The following is a 23,884-nucleotide window of genomic DNA, read 5'->3' on the forward strand; positions in this document are numbered from 1 at the left end:
AGTCTCAAACAGAGCCAAGTTGTATAGCTCTGCAACTAGATCTAGCTGTACATTTTTGGTATAAACCTCTTTTTATAATATTTATTTTTGTGAACATATTTTTTCATATTATATGCAGGAAATGTATTTCTTAATTTCCCAGTCAATTAAAATGTGCTTTGATAAAGAGTAAAAAAGACTGAACATTATCTCTGAGGACAAATGTGCATTCCTTAATGTAACAGTATATTTAAAATGTGGTTTGATTAATGCCAAATCCTCAGAAGTTACATTTAAGGGAAAAACAGCCAGGGTTATCAAACTGAAATTCTTGTCAAAAAAGATCAGTTCCCATTTCATTTCAACCATTTATCTTTGTAGTTGGTAATGTTTTCATACCTTTACAAGATTTTATAAATGAAGTTCTTTTGATATCCTTTCAAAAGATGCTTAATAAAGTAATGGAGCCAATTTTTTTTTTCACTGACTGTTCATGGTAACTGGGAATGGTTTGTAGAGAATAGGAAAATTTCTTTTCTTCAAACTTGCTCAGTAGGGATGAACAGTTAAATTCATTTTTTTTCATACTTGCATTTCATTTAAACACAAATCTCTCCTTTCCCTCACACTTGCCTTTCACAAATTTAAGCCGAGTCTACAAAGAGCAGTAAACCAAAGAAAGAAAAATGAGACATTATTTTAGGTTGTAGGGAATCTATGACAGTGGGAAAATGCTGAATTCTGAATCTGAAAACCTGGGATAAAATTTCTACCTTCAAGTTGTAATTGGGTCTTTGGGAAAGTTACTTAAGCACTAGAAGTTTAATGGTAACAGTCTCAATTTTTCTATCCACTAAGTGGAGGATAATAAAATCTCTTCTTATTTCACAGACTTGTATGTGAAATTCAAAAAAGGTGATTATCCACATTATCATTAACATTTTTAATTGCTTCCTGTGCTTCCTGTGAATCAAAAATAAATGCAACATATGTAGTGTGTATTAGAGACCCACTCATAAACACAACAGCCCCATAAGAAATGTTCTATCTCTATTTTGTGGTCAAGGAAACAGAGTTTCAGGGAAGTTAATAGACTTGCCCAAGGTTAAAAGTCAATAAATGACACAGCCAGGATTAGAATTCAAGCAAAGTTGAAGTCTGTGCAGTTAACCATTATACAACACTAATTTCAATGATCACAGAATATACATGCACTTAGGAAACCATAAAACACTAGGCAAATTCACATGAATTACTATTTACAATTTAAGTAGTGGCTTAGAATGAGATAAACTAACTGGCAATGTGACTGCTATTTTATAAGAGGTTGATAGATGATATTTAGGACAATGTCAGTGTTGATCTTGATTTTTATCATATGTTAAAACTTTAGGGCTAGGCATGGTGACTCACACCTGTATCCCAGCACTTTGGGAGGCTGAGGCAGTTGGATCACCTTAGGTCAGGAATTCAAGACCAGCCTCATCAACATGGTGAAACCCCGCCTCTACTAAAAATACAAAAATTAGCCAGGCATGGTGGCAGGCACCTGTAATCCCAAATACTCGAGAGGCTGAGGCAGCACTGCTTGAACCTGGGAGGCAGAGGTTGCAGTGAGCTGAGATCACGCCACTGACTCTAGCCTGGGCAACAGAGCAAGACTCCGTCTTAAATAAAACTTCAAAGAAGAAAGTCTCCACCCCATGAAGTTAGAGAGAGGTATGTAGTCAATCTTCTTACCTCAGCCATATCTTTACTATCCTTTCCCCATCCCAGTACCCACAAATTACGCTAATTCATGCCCCGGATTGGTATATAACTTTAAAAAAAAAAACTGTCTTAATGTATTTTACAAATATTTGTTTGATATCTATTATGTTGAATAATATTTGTCCAATATCTATTTGTTGAATATTTGTTGATATCTATTTGTTATATTTGTTGAATATCTATTATGATTCATTTCCTTAACCACTGTGTACATTCAGCCATGTAAAAACTCTACATAGGAAGACATAACAAGTAAAATCTATTATAAAGCTATAAACTGAGTGTCTTATGGGAGGTCACAGGAAGAACCAAGAGTCTCAAAGGAAGTGAGAGATATCCCTAGGAAAAAAAGATGGTGAGAATATTCTAAATTATAAACTAGTACATGTAAAGGTAGGAAGACCAAAGAAAAAGGGTGTATACGAGCTGAGGGTATATGTATTAGATGGGCTTGGGTTTTAGGATATTAGGTGTGCACCAGCGTAACTGGGAAGTGGAGCTACATGGAAGGATGTGATAGAAGAGGTAAGTACCTTCACTAAAGATGCTGGTCTAAAAGAAGTCAGTAAGACCAGGCCATGCAGCTCAAAATGCTAGTGCCCTCATCTATGTACTTAAAGTGTCCTATCAAGTACCATCAGGAGACTACCTGATATGACCCTGAAATAAGTCTAATCACAAAAGGACAATAGAATCCACTAGTGTTCTGAAATTACAGTACTCTCTTTAACCTGTACTCTTCTACTCTCCACTCAGGATCACAGTCAAAAGGTATTCCCGGTGCATCCGGAATCCACAGAGCCAGTAGGACCACAGCCACTTCCTCAGTGTCTAAGGGCTGCTCTGTTTTTAAGCCAAACTCCAAAAAGAGAAAGATCTCTGTGCCAATGGAGGACTATTTTAACAAAGGGAAATATGAGTCTAAGGACAGTAAGCTTCAATTTGGAACTTAGTTGATATGGCAGCAAATGAAATCTGAAAATGAGCCACTACAAGAAGAATTAAATAAAAACTTGTTTGACAATCTAATTGAATTTCTGCAAAAATCTCATTCTGGATTCCAGAAGAATTCAAGAGACTTGGGCTGTCAAATAAAACTCAGAGAAATTCCAACTGCTGCTCTTGTTCTTGGTGTGAATGTCACAGATCATGATTTAACATTCAGAAGTCTAACAGAGGCCCTTCAGAATAAAGTCGCACCATATGTAGTCTCATTGCAAACTAAAGACTGTCCAGATATGAAACATTTTTTTTGCAAAAGTTGATCTCACAATTGTTGAACTGCTGTGTAGATATAAAATCCAAAGAGGGGGAAAGTGTTCAGCTCACCCAGAGAAAGATACATTATTCAATGAATTCACTTTCCAGTTGGTATATGACTGTCAGACAGAAGACAGACCCAAAAATGCCAAGCAAAAAGAGGACTACTTCTAGCCAATGGCAGTCTCCTCCTGTTGTGGTTATCTGAAAGGATATGGAAAGCTTTGCCACAAAAGTACTGCAAGACTTCATAATTATCAACAGTCAACATCTGCATGAATTTTCACTAATATTCATTTTATGAATTGCCATATCTATTATCATCCGCCGATTGTTTCCTCATGCAGTATCATCTCTATTGTGCATAGAACTGTTCCAAGTTTTGTCTTGCAAGGAGCACCTGACTATGGTACTCAATAAGCTACTTCTTACAACTCAGTTTCCCTTTAAAATAAATGAAAAAGCATTGCAGGTTCTGACTAACATCTTTTTGTATCATGATTTCTAAATTCAAAATTTTATAAAAGGACCAGCTTTCTCTATTAGAGCATTTCTATTCCCAGCCCTTAAGTGTCCTGTGCTGTAATCTCCCAGAAGCCAAAAGAAGAATAAATTTTTTATCAAACAATCAATGGGAAAACATCTGACATCTTCCATCTTTTAGGAGGTACGTAGAAAAGCAAGTTGCGCTCTTGACCAATGAGAGATGTTTGAAGGAGGAAACACAATTATTACTAGAAAACCTTCATGTGTATCATAGGAATTACTTTCCGGTTTTGAGATGTCTTCATAAGTTCACCTCTTCTCTTCCAAAGTATCCACAAGGTTGACAGATCAGAGAGTTGTACCGCACATGTTTAGAAAAAAAAAATATGGAATTCAGAGGAGTATGCATCAGTCTTGTAGCTGCTGAAGATGTGGCAAACGATGAACTGATGACCATACTTGAGGAATGTTTCAAGGTTTTTAAATCTTCTTGTGAAAATCACCTTGGCAGCACAGCTAAGAGAATAGAGAAGTTCCTGGCCCAGTTTCAGAGCTTCGATGAAACCAAAGAGGAAGAAGATGCTTCTGGGTCAGTCAAAGGGGCTTCAGAAGACAGACCTCTATCATCTTCAGACGTCTTTACTGGAAATGAAGGAGTCAAGCGGAAGTAAGAAGCAAACCAAATTTGAAGTACTCAGAGAAAATGTTGTGAACTTCATGACTGTCTAGTGAGAGAACAGCTTCTGCTGCCTCCTGAGACACAGCCTCTCCATGAGGTGGTCCGCTTCAGTGCTGCCCATGCCCTTCGTGAGCATTTAGATGCTGCTCCATGAATTGCCCTCCATACTGCACTCAACAATCCTTACTATTATCTAAAGAATGAAGCACTGAAAAGCAAAGAAGGGTGCATTCCAAATATCGCCCCAGACATTTCCATAGCATATAAATTGCACCTAGAGTGTTGCAGGCTAATCAACCTTGTGGACTGTTCATAGGCTTTTGCAACAGTTTTGACAGATGCTGAAAAAATGGATGCAAATTCTGCAGCCTCAGAAGAAATGAATGAAATTATCCATGCTTGGTTTATTAGAACTCTTTTTGAACTAGAACTTTTAGGATTTATAAAACCTACCAAATAGAAGACTGACCTTGTGGCAAGGCTAACATGGGGAGGCTGCTAGAAAGTGAAAGCAAATGAGTGAAGTCAGAACTATCACATTTAGCTTAAGTGAAAAAGGTGACCAGTGATATTTACATACACTAGAGGACTAGAGGAGCCTGTTTTGGTGAGAAGATAAATGTGTAATCCTTATGTGATGTTTATCCAGAAAAGTACATTGCTAACCCCAAACAGGCATATATCAAAACACCTGTAGAATACTTTAGAGTCCAACAAATAATACATATAACTAAAACTGCTCACACATTTTACTGTACTTTTCACAAAGTTATTACAAAATTGTGAGTAAATCATTCTTGAACTTATAGTATAAAAATATAATAAATTCCTTTATCCAGGAGTATAAATTTTTAAAAAATGTATTCCCTTTGACTTATCAGTACCTGAAGAATATTTTCAGAATGAACTTGGTTAAGGTTCCTTTGCTGATTATAAAATAGCCAGTTCTTTATCAGAGATGGATTCTTCTCTTAGTCAGTGGCTTAGGTTGGATAACTGCATATTATTTTAACTTAATCTTTTATTTCAGTGATGGTCCTGCCAAATCTCATATTGGCATGACCAAAGCTTCAGGCTAGGGCTCGAGATTAATGCTGTGCTTATGAGCTCTCATAGTCAGAAACTCTATAGTTTGTGAAGGAAACCCAGGATGCACTCAACTGGCAGAGCTTTTAACAAGACTCAGAGTGAGTCCAGCTTGCTCTAGCATGGTGGCAACAGCTCAGCAGTGCTAATAGGAGTAATAACTCACATTTGTCTGTAAGGAAATACAACTAGAAGTCACAGACAGAAAATAAATAAAGGTGGAAGGCACTAACTTCAGCCTCACTCTTTTATTCATAATCTCATGAGTATTTCACATTTTAAGGAAAGCTACTCCTTCAGATAAAGGGAAGAAGAGAGTGTCCCAATCCCTCTGTGCCAAGCATTGTGCAGAAACTTTCCCGTGAAAGTTCCCATTTAATCTTCATATCTCGGTGAGTTATTTTAATCCCATTTCACAGATTTACATTATATGAGGCTAAAAGACTTGCCCCCGGTCACGTGGTTAGTAGGTGACAGAGTAAGCTTCCAAATCCAACATATGTCATAGTACATACTGACTGTGTTCACTGACCTGCAAAGTACCAAGTCACTGCCTTGAACATAATGATTTCAAAACATCTTTCTGAGATGTGGCTTCAGATACATTTACCATGCCTTCTCAGCCCCTTACCATTTAAGTGTGGATAATTCTATTCAATAAGATATTGAGTAGCTTTTATGTGGCAGGCATGCTGGATAACAGAGGTATAATGTTGTATGATGTTATGGACTGATGTTATATGCCCCCAAAATTCACATGTTAAAATCCTAACCCCCAATGTGACAGTATAGGAAGCTGAGACCTCTGGGTGGTGATTAGGTCATGAGAGTGGAGACTACATAAATGGGATTGGTGCCCTTACAAAGGAGACCCCAAAGAGTTTCCTTATTTCTTCTGACACATGAGGACACAGAGAAAAGATTGCCATCAATGAACCGGGAAGTTGGTCCTTACCAGAAGCTGAATCTCTAGTGCCTTGATCTTAGACCTCTCAGCCTCTAGAACTGTGATAAATAAATGTTTGCTACATGCTTGTTGTTTAAGCTACCCAGTCTATGGTATTTTTGTTATAGCAACTTGAGTGGACTAAGGACAGATGAGGACCAGTTTTTGTCCCCACTTATTTTTTTATTTCTTCAACATATATTGAGTGCTTGTATGTGCCAAGCACTGAACTAGGTTCTCAGAGCACAACAGTGGGTAAAACAGCTATAATTGCTGAAATGGCTTATAGTTCACTGAGGCTCATTGTCTTTGGAGGTGGTGATCACAGCCTCTGGCTGGTGATACATACTCTTCATTTCTAGCTGAGGTGATGGATTTTTACTTACATACTTTTTCATTTTTTTTAATCACACATTTATAAGACATCTGTAATGAAATTAAAGATAAAGAAATAAAATGAAATTGAATATTTCAGAATTTGGTTGATCCTCTGATCAAATATTTTTCAAAATCTGTTTTCATTTAAACTAATGCTCAAGAGTCATGCTTAAGAAACAATTTAATAATTTTCAGTAAGAATGCATTCATTGATTCTATTTCTTAAGGAGATTTTCCTATGAAGAAAACCTATCTCAAAGTGGTAGTCATTTATTGACCAAATAATACATTTATCCACCTTTTCTACTAGAAGTTTTCTAAAAACATCATTGAGAAAGTAGGATCTGAGCAATAAAGAGTTAACCCTAAATCAAATTAATAATAATTTTAAAAAATTTAACAAAGCCATCAGTGACAGACAAATACAACATATAATTCACTATATATTTACAAAGTAAGAGTCAATGTTAAGGGTGGATAAGATAGTTAAATAGCATGTTTATTTAATAAGCATGTACAATGAGTATCTGTCCTATAAAACCATACTACATATTTTCAATTATGGCATTATACTTAGCAGAGTAGGAAAATGATTATGGGAAGGAGTACTATTTTAAAAATAAATAGATTCTGGTAACTTACCTAAGAGAAAAATATCTGGGTGTGGTTTACAGATTACTTTTAGAAACTGATGATGAATTTCCTGGAGTTGTCTACCTGCTATGAACGATAATAAAAAAATGTTATCTTGGCTGTTTAGAAGTACCCAGTCATTAAAAGGAAAGCCACTGGAGGTGGCAGTGTTGACTGTGAAGGGCCACAAGGAGACTTTCTGACTTGATAGAAATGTCCTGTGTCTTGATAGGGCTGGAGGTTATGCGTATAAATTGATTTGACAAAAATGATGGGACTATGTTTTTAAGTTCTGTGCCTTTCACTCTAGGCAAATTATAACTCAATAAAAGTACAAGTAAAATTTTAAAAATGTAAACTGTGGTAAAGGAAAAGACTTCTTGCTTATTTCTCAAAATCCTGGCTTGTGCCTTGTTTAAACCCTCCATTTCACATTATGCAAAGGCATCTCAGGAAACTGAACACCAGCCTGTGGCTTGCTCTGGACAGTGGTCCGTGTCTTATGCCACGGCCATATTTGCTGTTGAGATGGCAGAATAATGGACTTACTGTGTGCAAGTGTACTCATATGCACACGCGTATGTGTGTTCACATTGTGTATATGCACCTGAATATGTTCCAATCCTTTTTTGAGCTCCATTTTCTCCTTCTACCTAAAGGGAATTGTACTACTGGCTCTGTCTTACTAAGAAAACCTGTGATTTGGTTCATTGAGATCACAGATTTGAAACAGCTTCTAAAATTCTTAACATTGATGATCATGTTCAAATTATTTTTTTCTGATTCAAAAACGGATGTGTTGCGGGGAGGGTGTAAATAAGTAGTTACATGTACCTAAATTACCTGTTAACTTTCTTCCCCTCAAAATTCCCAGGGTTTATCTTTCTCAGCAAATGCTTCAGCACATAACACCATTTATGGCTGCTGCTTTTTTCTTCATAGTCAAAAAAGGTGTCCTGGAGTTCGAGACCAGCATGATCAATGCGGTGAAAACCCGTTTCTACTAAAAATACAAATATTAGCTGGGCATGGTGGTGGGCCCCTGTAATCCCAGCTACTTGGGAGGCTGAGGCAGAAGAATTGCTTGAATCCAGGAGGTGGAAGTTGCAGTGAGCTGAGATGGCGCCACTGCACTCCAGCCTGGGTGACAAGAGCGAAAACTCCATCTAAAAAAATAAAAAATAAAAAAATAAAAAAAATAAAAAAAAAAAAAAAGGTGTCCTATTATCTCCTGAGCAGCACATAGTAACGGACTGCTTACAATGTGCTATTTTTACAGAGACTCTAGAGACATGTTTTTTGTTTGTTTATGTTTGTTTGTTTGTTTTTCTGGGTCAGTGGTACAGTTTAGTTCCTAAGCAAACTAGGCTAAAGATCAACCCTACTGAGGTTAGTTGTGTGGACCCTTTCCCCTGACCCCAAGTGTCTTTTTTGTACCAAGCATGTGTCTTCAAACTGGATGAGTTCCTCACCTATGGAAATGGAAATAATTTCCAAGACTTTTGTCTTCTAAGCTTGATCTCAGTCTGCTGAAAGGAATGGAGTGGATGCTTTTCAAGCAAATCATGCATTGGGGCTCTTATTCCAGTGCCTCAGTAATATTTGAGTTGCTGGGATATGGGGAGTTATGACTGGAATATCTGTTCCAGTGACAACTTTCCTTCCATGAAAATTTTCTGTAAAGAATTTGCTTTTGTATACCTTTACAACAACTATAAAAGTTTGAGTTGAGTACTTGGAAATTTAGTGAATCTACTCTCAAGGGTAATTAGAGGAGAATAAAATAAGGATCGGGAATATCAAGAGTCAACACACAGGTGGAACTGAAGTGTTTTTGTTTGTTTGTTTTTTGTAATAAAGCCTGGGGCAAGATTAAAAAAAAAAAAAAAAGGGTAGAGACCTCTGTGTGCTGGGAGAGAGAGCCCTAAGGCAAAGTATGAAAACTTTGACCTGAACTTCTCAGTAGCCAAGCTCAGAATACAACCTTGGTGTCTGAAGTATGCCCAGCTACTTACTAGTCACCCAGAACTTTTTCCATCTCAAATAGTCATAGCTCCTATGTGTTTTTGAAATTTTGAAATACTGTAATCATAAAAACAGAAAGATATTACCATTCATGTGAAGGAAAGACACAAAACCAAAAGCCTCTTGCCCTTCATCATGCCCATGAAACAAACGTACAAGGCTATCCTAGAGGCTGCAAGGGAGCTGAAACCCTGAAACTTCCAAAAGGTAGTAAATAAAAATTAATGGCACAGAGGCCAATCTAATTTAGCATGCATAAAATACCATTAGTGCTATCTATATTGAGTGTTCTGTTTTTACTGTCATATGTTAGTAAACATAAAAATTAAACCTTTCCTAGGTTTTACTCCTGATCTCCTTGCTACTAAGTCTTTATTTTCCATAATGTCTTAATTCTGGAAATACAAACCATTCTTCCATGACGTTTTTCAGAAACTAATCCTAATCGTTAGAAAGTAAAGACTATAATGTATTATAAAATAGGTTATTATTGCTGTTATGTGGGCAGAAATGAGAATTACATATTGTGATAAATATGAAAGCAACTACAGTTTATACACTTTCTGAGCCTCAGTTTCCTTATCAGTGAAATCTGTGCATGTGAGTGAAGGTGATGGACTTAGTAGTAGTTAGAGCCTCTTCCACCCCTAACGTCTCAGTCTATTCACATTTCTCACAACTTTAAGTGCAAAAAACCAGCTTCAGAGACAAGACTGCTAGTTCTTTCTCATTAAAATCAAATTTGCATTTAGAAAGTGTGAAATTTAGGAAAAAATAATTGCTAGAAAAACAGAAAAAGCAATGATATTTTTATGTCACTCCATTTACTTCCTTTTTATGAAATCAAATAGTTCTAAATTCGTTAGCAAGACATCCATGATTTCCATGATATTTCTTTAAATTCCCTTTCTAATCCCATTTGTCCACTCATCCTGCAACAGGCAACCAGCTCACTAGTTCAGGTAATATGCTGGGGATTGCCCCAACCAGTTACTTGTATATTTTCTCCTCCCATCCTGGAAAGCCCTTTCTTCTATCTGCTTATCAAAATTGTACCCATTCTTTATGGTCAAAGCTCAAACACTCACTTTTTTAAATTGGATCTTTCTAATTAGACCAATCTTCCTTCTGTTTCAATCTCTAAGCATCTTAGAGGCACAGCCTATTAATGTTGAAGGGTTTATTTTATTATTTTTTATATTAAAGTTAAAATATCATATATAGTAGTCCCTGCTTATTCCCCCAGGGGATATGTTCTAAGAACCCCAGGAAATGCATGAAACCATCAATAGTACTAAATCCTATTTATACATTTTCCCCATATATACACACCTATGATAAAGTTTAATATATAAATTAGGAACAATAAGAAATTAACAAAAATAGCTAACAATAAGGTAGAACAAATACAACAATATACTGTAATAAAAGTTATGTGAATGTGGTCTCTCACACTCTATCGAAGTATCTTACTGTACTGTACTCAGCTATTTTTGGACCATGGCTGACCATGGGTAACTGAAACCACTGTAAGTGAAATTGTAGATAAGATAAGGGGGATACTATACTTTTCTTCTTACATTAAGAGCTTTTTGAGGGCAAAATTTTGGTCTTCGTGTTTGTACGTTTTTGTGCTTACATTTCATGCAAGTATTTATCAAAATGCTTTTATAACGTCTTAAAAATAGTACCAGAGTAAGATCAGGAATTTTGAGTTCCAGTTTTACGCCCTTTATCAACTAATTATGCAGCCATACACATATTATTTAAACTCTATTAACCTCAATTATCTCATGTAATATAAGGATAAAAACATCCACTCCACATGGAGGATTAAATGCCAAAGAGCTTTTAAAATTCTAAAACACTATATTACTTTAAGAACAAAAGTTATTAATGTTGTTCTTATAATTTTATTATGGTAGTCACTCAATGACTACTAAATGTGTCTTTAAAAATGAAAAAGCAAAAATAAGTAGATAATAAATGTCATATTTGAATTTGGTTATAAGAGAATGGGAATGACTATACTCATTTATTTTTTCTCTCTCCCCAAACTCTATTAAAATAAAATTAAAGGAATTTTTTAGTAGCTAAAAAAGCAACATTACAAAGAGAAAAATGAGGAGACAAGAGCAGACAAGGGATTTCTATGAACTTTTACAAATTTGAAAGTGGATGAAGGAGTAATAACTGGCATAGCAGAGCAGGGGTCATTATACCCTCTAAACATGGAGAAGGATATTTCAAGGATAAACCAGAGGATCCTCCCTAGGAGCCCAGGAAAGACTTGCAGCTTACAGCACCTGGGAAGGTGTCAATGAAGGAGGGACGGAAATGAAACTACTACTGTGTGTAAAGTAGTTTTTCTTCATATCCCCTCTCTCTTCTGTATTCCTGTGGTCAGACATTATTTCATTCCTATTCTCTTCTCCCTCCGTTCCTCCAATCCCAGGAGAACAGAGGTTTATATGCTAAGGAACTGAACCTTACAGGTTCTGGACTTGAGTGCACCAGGCACAGGGGAGGATAGAGGTCAGATGTGGGACCAAAAATACAGGGAGATGAAGTGAATGTCTGCATTTTGAATGGTAATGATAGCGCTCCCAGCTTCCTTTCTCTCCCTGCTCCTAAATGCAAGGAATAAGATAGTTATCATCAAAGCTAGAGACTGAAAGATTCCTCTCTGGATAAAATAGAGAGTTCAGGGATATGACACACAGATAATGACATATGGAGGTTCTCCAATTGGATTGGGGGCAGATAATCGGTAAAAAACAGGCAAAAAGCAAAACAAAACACAAAAAAACTGTTTGTCATCTCATTTCTCTAAAGTGAAGCAGAGAAGTTAAGTTAACTCTTCCCTAAAAAAATAGAATTGAAAATTTCAAATAAAACTATAATATATTTAGAGAGAGAAAAGGTAAAGCTGAATTCTTGAAATAAGTACACGATATGATTTTAAAAAGGTGTAACTGGAGAAATTTTTAAAAATCAGTAAATTAAAATTACGATTGCTTATATGAAAAAATATTTTAAAATAAGATTCCAATTGTTCTTTTCCAAAGTTTGAACTAAAAAGCAAATGTAGAAAAACAGCATAGGAAACAAGAAAGTGAGATAATCTGAGGAGCTCTAACATCCAACAAATATACATGTAACAGAGAGAAGTTTGTTTCTTTGCAACTAACTAGACACAGAGATAAATATTTCTAGTTTGACTGACTGACTGAGTCTTCTGCTGATTGCAAAAACAACACCAGCTATAAATCTTCTCATCTATAGCTTGTCTATTCCTCACTATATAAGTAGAAGGCAAGAACACCCTGCCAAGACTCTCTGATCTTGGGATCTAGGGTACTCTTCCTATTGCTGTAATGTGAATACAATAAATGTCCTTACTTTTTTATTTTTCTCTCTGTCAATGGAGACAAATACATTAGAAAAGAAGTAATAGAATACATTGTCAAAAAAGTAAAACATAGAAGTCTCCAGACTGTGGGCCCAGAGGGCCCATCTCAATAGGTGGAGAAATATTCATGTGAAGGTCATTGAGAATAAAAAGAAGAGCCTTAAAGGCTTCCATCTACTGTCTTCTTCCATTTTGTGCTGCTATAACAAAACACTCAAAACTGGGTAATTTATGAAGCACAGACATTTATTTCTCACAGTTCTTGAGGCTGGGAAGTTCAAGACCAAGACACCAGCAGATTCCTCATCTGTTGAGGGCCTAGTCTCTGCTTTCAAAATGGTGCCTTGAACACTGCAACTTCTGGCAGAGAGGGACATTGTGTCTTCACAAGGCAGAAGGCAGAAGGACAAAACTGGCTGAACTATCTCCATCAGACTCTTTTATTAAAGCATCTGATCTCTTTCATGAAAGAGGAGCTCTGGTGGCCTAATTATTTCTTATAGGCCCCAATTCTTAATACTATCACATTTTCAATACCTGAATTTTGAAGGTGATATATTCAAATCATAGCACCTACTGAGGACCAAGAATGAGAATGGAATTGCATTTTCAACAGCAATAATAAACTCTAAAAATTAATACAGAAATATTTTCAAACTTTTGAAGAAACATTATTTTTAACCTGGATATCTAGTATCAGAAAAACTTTCAGTCAGACGTAAGAATAGAATTAAAATAAATCAAGCTATTTAATAACTACAAGCATCCTCTAGTAATTAGAGGATGTACTTCAGAAAAATACAGAACTAAACAAAGAAGCATGTGTATGATTCAGGAAATAAGGTATCTCCCCCAGAAGTGGGGTAATAAGAAGATTTAAGATGATGGGAATATGATCAGTTATACTGAATCAGGAAAACAGAGAGCTCTAAAGAAGGGCAACCATATAGGAAAAGAAAAATCATAGGTTATTTATATTTAAAAAAAACATGGTAATGTAAAAAAATTGTTGAAATACTTCTGAAGAATTGGTGATAAATGTATAGAAAACCTATAAATAAAAATAATTTATACTCAAAGGATTATAAATTATTCTACTATAAAGACACATACACATGTATGTTTATTACGGCACTATTTATGATAGCAAAGACTTGGAACCAACCCAAATGGCCATCCGTGATAGACTGGATAAAGAAAATGTGGCACAAATACACCATGGAATACTATACAGCCATAAAAAAGAATGAGTTCTGTAATCCCAGCATTTTGGGAGGCCAAGGTGGGTAGATCACCTGAAGTCAGGAGTTCAAGACCAGCCTGGCCAACATGGTGAAACCCTGTCTCTACTAAAAATACAAAAATTAGCCAGGCTTGGTGTTTGGTGCCTGTAATCCCAGCTACTCGGGAGGCTGAGGCAGGAGAATCACTTGAATCCTGGTGGCGTTTGCAGTGAGCCAAGATTGTGCCACTGCACTCTAGCCTGGGTGAAAGAGTGAGACTCCGTCTCAAAAAAACAAACAAACAAAAAAATGAGTTCTTATCCTTTGCAGGGACATGGATGAAGCTGGAAAGCATCATCCTCAGCAAACTGACACAGGAACAGAAAACCAAACACTGCACGTTCTCATTCATAAGTGGGAGATGAACAATGAGAACACATGTACACAGGGATGGGAACATCACACACCGGGGCCTGTCCAGGGGTTGGGGGGAAGGGTGGGGGAGAGCATTAGGACAAACCTAGCTTAAAACCTAGATGACGGGTTGATAGGGTCAGCAAACCACCATGGGACATGTATACCTCTGTAACAAACCTGCACATTCAGCACATGTACTCCAGAACTTAAAGTAACATAAAAATAAAAAATATATAATATATAATTTGAAATAGAAGTGAACAGCATCTATTTTTCTACTCATTGTATTTTTATCAAATCTTTGACTTGATTTAACCAAAAACTGTGACAATTTGGAAGATGGAAAAGGAAAAATGTATATGGATGAGGGTCAAAACCTCATCTCCCAAAAGAGAAGTAAAAAGGTGTCTAAAATGGAAAAAAAAAAAATCAAGAAATGGTAGTATTAGTAATTTGCTTATATACTGGTCATTACCAGTGGAAACACACAAACAGGTGCATAGTTCAAATATATGCAAGTCTAAAAGTTGGGGGAGAGGTGAAGCAAGGTATAATTTTTCCCCCCACCTTTCATCCTCCCAGTAGTATTTAACTTCTTAAATCATGTTCATGTAGCAATTTTATAATAATAAAAGCGAATTCAGAAAAATTAAAGTAAAAATGTTCCATATTCGAGAAGCAAAAAATATATCATCATAAAACTTGGCCATTAAACCAGAGTCTCCTTCAGCCTGTTCACATTACACAAGCCGTGGATTATGTGCACAGAAGCAATGATAGCATAGGTCATTGAACATTTTTGAGTTTAAATAAATCTTCCACAATTGGAAGCTCTGTGCAACGGGAAGTAAGTTGGTAAAGGTTATTGAATTGAAAAACCTGAAATTTCTAATTGTTACAGCTCATCCTGGGTATGTGCCAGAATAGTTTCTCCTCTTTGGATGATTTAATTTTTAGAATATCAGAAGACAATTGAATGCTCAAAAATAATAATACTGCTATAATTCAAAATAAAATGAGAGCTTGAAAGTGGTCCAAGAAAATATTTGGCCATGTTTATATCTGGGAGAGAAGAACGGTGAAGAAAACTGCCATTTACTGAGCACTTACTATGCACCAGCTTTAATCACCTCAACTCATTCTGTTCTTACAACAGCTTTGTGAGACAAATTACCACTTTCTTTTTAGAGATGAAGAAACGGAGCACCAGAGAGGTTAATAACCTGTTTCAGTTCACACAACAGTAAGAGGTAGAGCTGATACTGTTTTCCAGACTTGAAACTGCTCTCAACCACCTGGTTATGCCATCCCTTAGGATTGTGTTTCTTCCTCCTATCATCCTTAAACCCAATATTCTCCAACTGGGGTGCAGCAGCCACGAGGCTGTGGCCCAAATGAGCAACTGATGTGCCAGGATACTGATCTCCTGAGTCCTTTAAGTGTGCCGGGGAGGTAAAGCCTGGCCCCTTACTCAAGTGTCCCAAGCTGGTATCATCATCTATGCATCATGATATGAATGAGGTTGGAAACTTTACTTTAGGCACCAATAAATCATCAGCCCCCTACACTTTTTTTTTTTTTTTTTTTTTTTTTTTGGAGACAGGGTCTCGTTCTGTTGCCCAGGCTGGAGTGCAGTGGTTCGATCTTGGCTCACTGCAACCTTCACCTCCTGTGCTCAAGCAGTCTTCCCACTTTAGCCTCCCCAGTGGCTGGGACTACAGGCTGCCAGTTGCAGCTCTGACCAGATAGCATTGCAGCAGCTGGTTGCTGGCCCATCTTTTCTTTTAGAGAGGGAACTCCACAGGAAGAAGCACCAAGTCCTACATATCTGTATGCGTCCAGCACTAGAACAGTGGCTGGCACATAGCAAGCACTCAATATTGGGTAAATAAAGGGATGACTAAATAAATATGCTCATGGGATCAAAACTCAAGCTTTATTTCCCCAACTTGCTAGCTGTCAGATCTCAGACAAGTCATTTATATTGGCAAACGGGGATAAAGGAACTATGTCTTAGGTACTCACTAATTATATGAAATCATGATGATGATAAAATAACAGCAATTAATATTTTGTGTGCATTTACTATGTGACAGGGAAAGTTACAGTGTTTTGTAAATATTAATTCATTTAATTTTAAGTGTATGTACATGAATACATTCATATAAATAGTCTACGTATGAGACTGGTTAGAACTCCCTATCTAATATATTTCTCACTGCATTCAAACTCAGTTTGGGGCGTATTTGATTTCAATTTCTGGTACTCCCTTGAGAGCAGATAGAACGGTGCAGATGACTTAGACTGAGACTAAGTGTTAGAATGCTTATCCTGCTGTTCTGTGAAAATGGCACTGGGGGATAGAGAAAGTGATGCAGGATCACATTTCTTATAATGGGTGGCTCTATCTGTCTTAAGAAAGAGAGAAAATTAGTATTCTCCTAATAGACAGAATGTCACAGAAAAGTTCAACCTTCTTCATAATACTGTAATTAGTATTTCATATACTATAATTTTACTCTTGATGAGATAAGCACTTTCTGAAGAAATTTCAATATCTATATTGCTAGTGCTAGCAAAAAAAGCAATTTAAAATGACACATTTTAATACATAATAGCTGCCCCAACCTTTTCATGTAGCAGCATGAATATCAAATTCTCTGGGAGAGAATGAGGTTTGAGGTGCCTTCAAGGGGTTGGTGCCTTTATAAAGAACGCAACACATATCTGCTGAATGGAGCCAACCTCAGCCCCCTGGGTCTTTTAGTGATCAGACTGGTGAGAAAATTCCCTTCAGCTAATCTTGTCATAATTCAAGCAGACTTACCCACAGGACATGCTAAGAACCTAGTGGCATTGCTTGTAGATAAGCAGGAAGAAGGGTTATAATAATTTTGAGTCACCTACCATGTACTAGGCATCATGCTTTATAAACAGTATGTCATTAATCCTCATAGTATAGATGAGAAAAATCAATGCTCAAAAGAGTGAACTTACTACCGAACATGTAAGACCAATAAGTATTAACCCACATCTACCAAATTAGAAAATCCATTCTCTGAACACTGCAATAGGCTGCCCCCTGAAACAGGTTGTTTACAACAGAATTGCCTCGTGAGTGAATCTGATCCCTTAGCTACATTCACCGAGGATAAGTCACTGAAAAGAAAAATCATGGACACCAAAAATTTCCAATGTATTTAAATAGCACTGATAGGGATACATAGGCTCTGAAAATATCCTAGCTGATAAGACAGCCAGGGGTTGGAATAAAGAAATGTTATCTGTGGCTTGTTGTATTTTCTATGGCTTTCAAGTTAAGACTGCCTGCAGTGACCACAACAGAAATGGCCGGTGATTACAAATGCTCATAAACATCCTCAACACATACATTTTTCTGAAAAGAAGCATAATAATATTGCTTTGGCATTGTACTGTCTTCCTGTGAGTTGTTATTTCAACAGATAACTTTGATCATTTTCCAAAACAGCTATAAGAAATGTACAGATTGAGGCAGCTACTGGGCACTGCAGGTTGGAGGTAATTAAACCAGGTTTCCTCCACTTGGATGGTCCTCCTGACCAGTGCTAATGATTATCATCACTGCAGGGACAGCATAAATACTAGTGCTATTATCGCTGATAGTGTGAGGAGGAAGAAGAGGAATGAAACGAGAAAGGAGAGCTGGAAAAATGACAAGGAAGGAAGTGGAGATTATTTACATGTTATTTACTATGTCTTTTTCATTTATGTGCTCAGCATGTAGCATGTTTGCTGGTAAATAATTGATTTCAATTAAGAATTATCGAAGGCATGGAAGTGTTTAAAAATGGATGAATGGCTAAACACTAAGAACTACCCTCATGTTTTACTTTGTTGGGGTTGCCACAACAGAATACCAGTTACTAGGTATCTTAAACCAAATAAATTAATTTTCTCAGTTCTGGAGGCTATAAGCCCAAGATCATGGCACCAACCTGGTTGGTTTCTTCTAAGGCCAGTCTCCTCGACTTGTATACACCTGCCTTCTCACTTTTCTCCATGTGCAACAGGTCCCTGGTATCTCTTCCTTTGTTTTTTAAGGACATCAATCCTACTGAATTAGAGCCCAACCCTTATGATCTCATTTAACCTTATTTACCTACTTAAAGTCACTATATTCAAGTCCAATCACATTGGGGGTTAAGAATTCAATTTATTAATTTTGGAGACACTATTTAGTCCATAACACCACAAAATTCAATTGTAACTTGAATGTGATCTTTATCATGAATTAATTCCTGATTCTTTCAGTTAGGATTACTATCTCTACCTTTTCTATGCTAGAATTTTATCAGTTTGCCTTTTGTTTGAATATAGCAGAAACCTCCCAGATGGCCTCTTTGTCTTTGGTCTTACTCTCCTTTTTCCTCTCTCATTCTGCATAGCTGTCAAAGCGAACTCACTAGAATGCTCGTGAGATTGTGCTATTTCTCAGCTTTAAACTCATCAATGAGTTTATGAATACAAGTACAACTCCTTAAGATGAGGTTAAAATATCTGCACAATCTGAAACACCATTTTTGTAATAAAACTTGTCTTCCAAACCTCTCTACATCACATTCAGGCCACTCTCTACCAAAGGAACCTCTGCTGTTCCAGATGTCTTGGCTGTAATCATGTTGTCCTTGCTTCCTATGGATTCCTAGTTCAGATGTCTACCCACTTCATTGCAGTGGCCTATGGCCATACACATGTACATACTCTTCCACCTCAAGATTAAAAACATCCCCTTCTCCTCCATTCAGACTCTTCTTGTTCTTTCCTTTGTGCTTTCAAATGTTCATTCCACTGTAAAGTGTGCCCTAGATGGGAGTCACAATAAGATGTAAGCAGGAATAAGTATACATATTAAAATCCTGGCAGGAGCAGTTCCGACTGATGATAACCATTAGACCAATGTTATTAGATAACAACTCTGGAACTCTGGAAAAGAAAGACCTGAAGGCACGTAACAACAACTAACAGGAGTCAGAAATGGGGAGGGAGGTATTTATTCTTGAGCCATCTTTGATGGTTTTTGTCTAAGAACAGGCCCCAGTGGGCATCACACCGAGTAGGTAAAACTCAGTTGGAAAATATATCATTTTAGTTACTTGAAGAACCAGAAGAGAAGGGTTATTGTGATAACAATAGTGTAAAAGTGAAGGAGAAAATCCAAGAAAGGAGAAAGTCGATGAACAGGAAGGCTAGGTTCTATATATAAAATGTGCCCAAATCTCTGTTTAACCTTTGAACTATGCAGGTACAAGGTAGATCCAAGCACCCCAATTAGTAAAAGAAGCAAACAGATTTCAGTTGATGCATATTAGAGGAAGGCCAAAGTTTGGAGTTTAAGTTCAGTCATGTTAATTGTCAAAGAAATAAATGAACTTCAAGTAAATATATTCAAAGACACATAACAGAACCCAGAGTCTGTACAATATATGAACCATAGTGTTTGATGCACAATGCTGGAGGTTAAGGGAGACCAAAAAGCAGTATCTAGCAAACAACGACAACTGTGGCCTCTTCAAAAGCAGGCTGAGAATAAAGATGTATTAGATAAATGGAAACGGACAGGATTTGCCTCCAGCAGACCTATACCACAGAAAATGTCGGAGGGAGTTTATTAAGACAGAAGTAAAATTACAACACATGGAAAACCCAAGAACGAATAAAAAACACTGGAAATGGTAAAATGTGGGTAAATATAAAAGACTATATTTCCTCTAAAATATATATGACTGTTTAAAAAATGATGTAAATTGGGTTGTGAAGTTTACAATATACATAGATTCAATACATATGACAACTCTAGCACAGGGAAAGTGGAGGTGTTAAGTAGAATTACGAGGTTCTTAAATAATGTGGTGTAATTTTAGCTCTAAGTAGACTGTATAAGGTTAAGGATGTATACCTTAATCCCTAGAACAACCACTAAAAATAAATAGGTAATAAGTCAATAAATTAATTAAAATAAAGTCCTAAAACAATATTTGATTAATATAATAAAAGACAGAAGATAGAAAAAAAGAAAAACTAAATGGAAATAAATAAATAAAATGGTAGACATAAACCCAGCCATATTAGTATTATACTAAAAATTAAAAACATATCATATTAAAACTAGGTAAACAACAGGTTTGCATTTTGAGTATTTGTTCAACACCAGTGTGGTGTTAATGGGGCACAAGCCCAGGCCTAACCATTTAAGTAACAGTGTTCCTCTGACACATAATAGTTATTCCATAAATAAGAGAATCTATGGCTCAAAAAATTCATATAATGGTTTCTTTATTTGAAAAGGTCTTCAGTTCATTTTCTAATGCTTCATATATATATTTTTCAAGACATTGCAAAATAAACTTAAAATACAAATACATTTGAAAAGCTATATATGTTTCAAATATACATAAATATATTTGTGGTTTTAAATGTGCAAATGTACATATTGATGAAGTAAACATTTTAGCACCAACCCTTTATATTTTTGTTTAACTTAATATTAATAGAACATTTGACAAGCCGAGTGTCCTCCAGATCACACTTTGGGAAATGGTGCCTGAGACTCCTCACCCTCTGTCTTTGTTCTGTGGAGGCCTGTACCAACTGAAAGTTGGCAAGCAACGCGCTGAAGAAAGAAAAGACCTTATCCAGCTATTTAGAGGAGATGTGACAAATTACAGTGACAGAATATCTTACATTGTATAGATTTTACTGTCTCTGGAACCCCCCTGGTTATTCTTTTCATGTTTCATCTTCATGGTGACCTGATGAAGACAACAAGGAAGGTCTCTCTGCTGCTTTTGCCACTACTAACAACTACCATCAAGTGGAATTTCAAGAGGTGGGGCTGCAGGAATTATGTGGGCACAGGAATTCGGTGACTCAACATGTTTATCCAGACAGGGGTTGCACAAAAATTACTAGCCTGAAGCTCTTACCCACCCTAGGAATGTCCCTGTCTAAACTATAAAAAGAGATTTGATTATCCAGGCTTGGGAAACTTAGTCAAATGTCCCGAGGAAACCTGGTTTCTTCTTTCATAAATGGTGTTAAAATTATCCTGGTATTTCATTGAGAAATAAATTACATCCATAAAGAAATGAATAGAATATATATTTATTGGTCTTTTTCAAATGTTTCTTATATATTTCCTTTTCCAAGACATGTTGCAAAATAAACTTAAAATATGAATATATTTTAATACAGTAAAACTAACACAAACTTGAAATATCTGGACCAAGGATATTGGGAACAGCTGTGACTAGCATTTGAGTTTGGGTCTGGCGAATGCCAAAGCCCATACAGCTTGATGCATAGCAGATGAGGAACCATTCAGGGTTTCCCCTTTCTCCTTTCCTCAGGAAAACTTCTTTTCAAACACCCTTTATATGGCTCTGACTCTGCATGTAGGAACTTTCACCCGTGTGTCTATGCACAATCAAAGCATATGTGCATTTGCCTTTCTAGAAAGAGGGGTAGGAGCCCTAAAACCAAAATTATGTCAAGGTGTCTTTTCGGGCACACAGTGAAGAGCTTCAACTAGCCTGTTGAGACTTTCGCAACTACCCCATAATTCAATGTTAAATACTTTCATGAGCCTGGGAATCACATTGAATATGCAAATTAAAACTCCCATGAAAAACCACACTGCCCACCATTGTAATGGTTTAATTACTGATGATAATAGCAGTTGTATGTCTATGAGCTCCAGTTAAACCTTCCAGCAGCTTTTAGAAATATGTGCCTTCTAGTCTAAGATGGGATGGAGTCTAAGGTAGACATAACATTTGCTATCCCTTTCTTTTCCCTTTCTCCTTCTTTATGAACCTGGAAAATACTGTAAATTTATTTCAGAGAATCAACATAATTTACTTAATCACTTTTGCCTTTGTTTAACTCCCCCTTTACTTTGTTGTTTCTGCTTGACACATGAAATTAATAATTAGGGTGAAAAATTATAATCACACCCAATAAAAGGCATCAGTTGACTGGGTTATCAGAGGTATTCCCTGGCACCAGGATTCCATGTGGTGAGGGCTTTCAGGTGCTGGTTTTGACTTTTCCCAGTGTGCATTTTGCTCCCACAGAGCTCTCTCAGAAGCCTACAGAAAAATGGGGAATGCAGACAGAATTACATGCTGAGCTAATTACACTTCTATACTCAGTTCTTTCGTCAGAGTGGAGTAGTTTTGGAGTGGAAGAGCAAAGCACATATTTACTCCAACACCTCATTGCTTCCCTATGCCAAGCAATATTAGAATGTCACTCTTTGCAGCACTGGCCTATTGGTCATCATGGTGGGGTGCTAATTCTTTAAGCCTGAAGCATGTGGCAATGAGCTTGCACTCTGGAGTTTATATTAAGAAATTAGACTTGGCTAAAGTTAATTGGATTTAAGTTATAGAGTGTTACGTACAAAGTACAGGCCTTGCAGTCTCCCAGACCAGTAGCTCTGTTACCTACTAGCTGTGTGGCATTAGGCAACTCTTTCCACTTTTCTTGATAGTAGTTTATGCATTTATTTGTCAAATGAGTATGTGTAACGTACTCTTTGAAGTATACTCAGTATTAAATAAGGAAATGTAGGTAAAGTACTTGCACCTGGTACCTTGTAGTTGCTTAGGGCACAATAATTCCCTTTCATTGCATACAAATATTGGCAAATGCTCCTTTAGCTCTCTTTTTATTTTTCTTCCAATTTAGGAGCATCTATGATCCTATAAGTGGGATTTAATTTGTGGGGAACAGAGGCCAGGGCTTCCTGCATGTGGAGACTGCCATGTTTGTGCAAGACTGCAATCACCCCAGAAGCTATATTTACAGGAAACACAGAGTTAAGTTTGATGGAAACAAGCCGTAATGTTATCTTTTGGAGAAAAGCAATATTAATACAGGAAGATCCTGATATAACATGATGTGAAATTGCTAACATAATAAAGCTATATGACATTTCTGCCTCAGTGTGAGTTCTTTCTAGAAGTGAACCTAAGAAAAAGAATCCAGGTAAGTGAATAAATGAGGTTTCCCTCTCCATCTCAGAGTGGTCCATGATGTTCAATATAAAGGATGACAATGTTTTCCCCTGCGAAAGTTGCCCGACAAATTCTTGCTTCTCCCCTGATCAGCCCAGTGACTGGCCAAGACAGGGGAAAATAATACCTACACACTCGGGATGTTGCTTAGCACATACATGAGAAGCAGTGGGGTAAAGTGGCTAATACTGCAGTTTCTGGAGCAAAATTGCCAAGGTTCAAATCCTGGCTCTGCCACTTAGAGGCCATGTGACTTTGCACAAGTCACTTAACGCCTCCCAGGTTTGGCATCATCATTTGCAAATATGGAAATAACAGTACCCATCATTAGGCTTGCTGCAGAGTTAACACTATAAAGTGCCTTGAACAGATCTTGGCAAGATGCAAGTGCTCAATAAATATAAGCAATTGTGTCTCAGACATGTTAGACTTTGCTATTCTAACATTTAATAATACATTCTTGCTTGCTAAACTGGGAATAACTATTTTTGAGTTAACCCAAATATGAATATCTGATCAGTGTATTGAAAA

General features: G+C 36.7%; 1 protein-coding gene and 1 pseudogene across 4 annotated transcripts in view; one reads left to right on the forward strand and one right to left on the reverse strand.

Moving 5' to 3' along the window:
• TENM4 (teneurin transmembrane protein 4) overlaps positions 1-23,884 on the reverse strand; it is a 3,083,677-nt gene that overhangs the window by 1,345,193 nt on the left and 1,714,600 nt on the right. The window lies entirely within an intron of this gene.
• LOC103248116 (origin recognition complex subunit 3 pseudogene) lies at positions 1,354-5,013 on the forward strand (annotated as a pseudogene).

Source organism: Chlorocebus sabaeus, chromosome 1, assembly GCF_047675955.1.
Source record: "Chlorocebus sabaeus isolate Y175 chromosome 1, mChlSab1.0.hap1, whole genome shotgun sequence".
Lineage (NCBI taxonomy): Eukaryota > Metazoa > Chordata > Mammalia > Primates > Cercopithecidae > Chlorocebus > Chlorocebus sabaeus.